Source organism: Eubalaena glacialis, chromosome 4 (assembly GCF_028564815.1).
Source record: "Eubalaena glacialis isolate mEubGla1 chromosome 4, mEubGla1.1.hap2.+ XY, whole genome shotgun sequence".
Lineage (NCBI taxonomy): Eukaryota > Metazoa > Chordata > Mammalia > Artiodactyla > Balaenidae > Eubalaena > Eubalaena glacialis.
This window is the reverse complement of record NC_083719.1, coordinates 26,191,444-26,195,931: the sequence shown is the minus strand read 5'-3', so window position 1 is coordinate 26,195,931 and position 4,488 is coordinate 26,191,444.

The following is a 4,488-nucleotide window of genomic DNA, read 5'->3' as shown; positions in this document are numbered from 1 at the left end:
AGACGCTGTATCAATACACATTCTGAACAACAGTACATCAGCATGCTGTTTGCCTACACCTTCAGCAATACAACAGATGCTGTTTAAAACTGCTTGAAAGGAATATAGACAGAATTGGTATCTTAATTCTTCCTGTAGCAGATGCTGCTAATGTCCCAGCTAGTAACTTTACCTGCAGCCATAAATAACAGTTCCTGCACATTCTGACAGCATCCAACTTGTGTCTGAATCTTTCTGCTTCTCTTCCCAAGTCATTCTGAGGTGTCACGGAACGTGCTCCACCCTGCAAGGGTGGACTTTCCAGGATGGCTGGGAAGAAACAGTCTATCCGCCTCTCGGAGCCAACCCCCAAACAATAAAGAATAGGAATCAGTGGATAAATATGTAAGCTTCTCCATCTCTCAGCAGGCAATTCTTGCCAGTTCCTCAGAGTGAATTCAACTCTTGTTGACTACAGCAGTAATCTTCACTTTGATGTATCCTTTATTGACTTTTCTACCTTCCCTATCTCACTTTCCCTACTTCCTCTCTTCCTGATATCACCTCCCCAATAAGCTACATGCCCCCTAATCCTTGCCTCAAGGTCTGCTTTTGCGGAGACCTAAACTGGTACCAGAGGTGGCCATGGAAAGTTGACCCTCAAGAATGGGACTAGAGAATTTGCTCACTCTCTGGTCAGGAGGCATCAAGAACCTCATTGCTGGTCTAAGTCGGGGTGGTGACAACCCACAGCATGCTGTAGCAGCATGTTTACTAAGACTTTCACCTCTGTTTGTTTAGGAATGAGGAACGGGTGGAAGGGACCAGGCTAGGGAATACGTGGTAGCTCTTGAATGGTGTGGGACAATGGTATTCCTAAGGATTGTAGAGGTGGCTGACTTCTGTTAACTCTCCTGGAAGCCTTGAAGAAAGAGACTGGCACACCAGGTCAGACAACTATCAACTCAGGGCATGTCACGAGAGCCAGAAGGCTTTCATGGCTGATTTTAATTCGACTCTTACCTCTTGCAGCAGGAGGGCAGACTATGCTGAACATTAGCCTCAGAATACGATAATAAAAATGTCAGAGCTACAGTGGGATGCCGAATGCAAGCCAAAGCAGGTGTTCTGTGTTAACGTGAGGGCCCTGAAAAGGAAGAAATAGGACTGTGAAACTTGGAATAGTTGTATCTGGGTGAATGCACTATACAATCTTAACCCCACATTTCCTCGAGTCTTCTGGGCGGACATGCTTACTTATAAAAAGAACTTCCCTTTTCTCCTGTGTTTTCTAATAGTTTCCTTCCTTTTTTTTCCCATTCAAATTTGATTGAATTATAATGTATTCTGTTGCAAGGAATGAATTGGGAATCCAACTTCTTTTTCTTTTTTGAGACAGCTATCCAGTTCTTCAGGATCATTAATTGAATAATTCATCTTTGCCCATTGATATCAAATGCCACCCTGGTGATACATTAAATTCCATATGCATTTGGGTCTTGTGGGAGAGAATGCTAGTTATTTACCAAAGCTTTTCCTTCCTGTCTCTGGGCTCACAACAGGTTAGTTTCCCAGCTTCGGTTGCAGTCAGGAAGTGATGGACCTGGCACATAAAAGCTTCCCACACGTGATCATCCATCCTCTTTGCCTTCTGCCATGTGGAATGGAGATTTCCTCCAGAAAAACTTGAGAAGCCACATATTGAGCATGGCAGAGCTAAAGATGCAAGGAGCATGAGCTCCAGAATCCTTGCCTGGAGGAGAGCCTGCCAAGCAGGAACGCCTGTTTTGGACTTTATGAAAATGAGAAATAATCTTTCATTTTATGAGCCATTCTTTTTTTTTTTTTTTCTGTCTTTCCTTAAACCACATATTGTTACTTTATCTAATATAGGTCTACTTCTGTACTCTATTCTGTTCCATTCATCTGTCTGCATGCTCACGTGCCAGTAATGCACTGTTTTAATTAATACAATTTTATACTGTATTTTGGTACATAGTAGGGCTAATCCCTTCATTAACTTTTATTTTACAATTTTTTTCCTGGTTTCCCTCCTTTTCCATATGAACTTTAGAACCAGTATCACTAGCCAATATAAAATCTCCTTGCTATGTTTATTGAAATTGCATTATATGTAGAGTCTGATATGGGAAGAATTGACATCTTTATAATGTTGAATCTTCTTATATAAACATCTTTCCATAGAATTCATGTCATTTATATTCTTCAATACCTTCGTAAACTTCTTGTATAGGTGGTAATTTTTCATTTAGTTTATTCATAGGTATCTTTTTCTGGTGAAGTTATGCTATTATAAGTAAGACCTTTTCCTCTGTTATATTTTATAATTGGTCATTGCTTATATAGGAAGTCTACTAGGATGATGTGTTGCGTCTTAGCATGACGTCAAATAAAAATAAAATACCAGTCTGCCACCCAAGAAAAGCACTTAAAAGCAGAATAAATCTTTAAAAGTTTTTAAGCAAAATAAATCTTAAAAGAAGTTTAAAATGTCTATACTGCAATAGCAGAAAAACAGACTGTATAAAGAGAAGGTATGTTGTCAGTTTATTCAGAATGGTCAGAGAATGTCCTCCTTTTGGATTGGAATTCCAAGAGCTACCCACATTTATAAACTTTCCATACTATTTAACAAATAAGCATTGTCAAGTTGGGGTTTGAGGAAGGTCAATAACATCACCATTCTCCACTAAGCTCCTAAGCAACTTAGAAACAGGCTCAGGTACTCAGCCAGATGGAGGTAAAAGTGTCATCATTATTGATAAAGCTGATAGTAGACAACAAGGCTTAAATCTGTGGCAACAACTTGTTTCCTACATCACACCCCAGAGATATAGAGACTTTGCCATCCACTGGCACCACTGGACAACCATGCCTGTTCTTACAAACTTCTGGCATGGAAGGGCAGAGCAGAACATACTTCGATAAGAAGGCATCCTAGAATGCCCTTGTTTCACTCTTCCTTGCCTGGGGAGGAGTGAGTAAAAGGGCAGAGCAAGGTCAGGACTGTAACGGAAGGTGACTCCATATGGAAAGAAAATCAGAAGTGATGGATAGTGTTACCCCTCTGAGAACCAGCAAAGCTATGCTCTAAGAGCGATATTCTTTTTAGGGACCAAAAGTTCGTATCTACGGTTTTTGGACGCTAGTGTCAAATATTAGATTTGAATTTTAGGCAGAAAATCAAACTACATGGATTTTTATGTCATGCTGACATAAGCATTGTGGAACATGGTTATCAGGTTTTATCTATAAGAGAAAAGATCACAAAAAAGCTGTAAAACTGACACGACTGCCTTTCTTTTGTTTCTAACAAAGTTATTCTATGGACACAATCATTAGATTAGAGGTATTATCTTTTAGCTCTTTTGGGCTCATGTGTTTAACACATCCAGTCCTTAGTAAATGTTTGTTCCCATATTAATAACTGTATTTGTTCAATTTGCTCTCAGAAACAGCATGCTTGCAAGAGGATATATAATACAGAGCACATAGTAAGGTTTATTACTGTCAGGACTCCAGTGACCACTGGTATTTTCTGTACTCAATTCATTAAACATGTTTTGAGGCTTTATAATATGACAGTGACTATGCCAGAGCCTGGGGCTATAAAGACGTATGATGATGCAGACAGGGGCTGTCTACCGGGGAGGACAGATGTGAACAGCTGACTACTGTGTGATGCTGGAGCACAGTACGGAGTCCTCTAGGGACACGGGGAAGGCCTCCAACCATGCCTAAAACAAAGACTCTGACAAGTTACGTTGCCCAAGTTCACCTAACTGGTAACTGGCAGAGGTAGAGTTTGAACTTGGACTGATTTCAAAGCCACCAGTGCCTCAGGTGCCACTCTGTGACGCTGGTGGGTGCCCTTATTACCCAGGTCTGCTCCAGGCGGGGCAATACTGCAGAGAGTAGGAGGTGCTGCTGTAGAGTTCCCAGGGTAGATTCTGTCCGAAAAGCTGGCCTTCAAGCCTGGCTCCAACTCTGACTTCAGCCCTGTCTCTCCCTCCCTGAGTGCTCAGGGTCACGTCTGACAGGCTGCTCCATAACCTTACTGGACCAAGCTGACAGAGGCGTTCCCCCTTTCTCGAACGATTCCACTTTCCTTAACCTTCCACAGCGGAGGCTGCTCCGTGGTAAGACTGAGGTCCAGATGAAGGGAATGCTTGTGGAAGGTTTGGAAATGACAGTGAATTGCTTGGAGATACTCACTCTACCCCACTTCCCTGTCATGCTCTGGTTGATTCATGAGGGACTTTTTTGCTGGAGGTCACCTATAAATAAATCAGCAAGGTCAAAAATGGTAAGGATAACTCTAGATTCTATGAAGGTGATTTATAAGTACGGGGGTAGCAACTTCTAGACATTGTCTACATCACAGGTGTAGCCCCATCAATTCTAGCGTTATCTACCAGCAGGCAGGAAGGGAAGAGCAGAGGAAAAAAAGCTGCGCCAGGCTTTGACTTCCCTAACCCCGCTGACTGC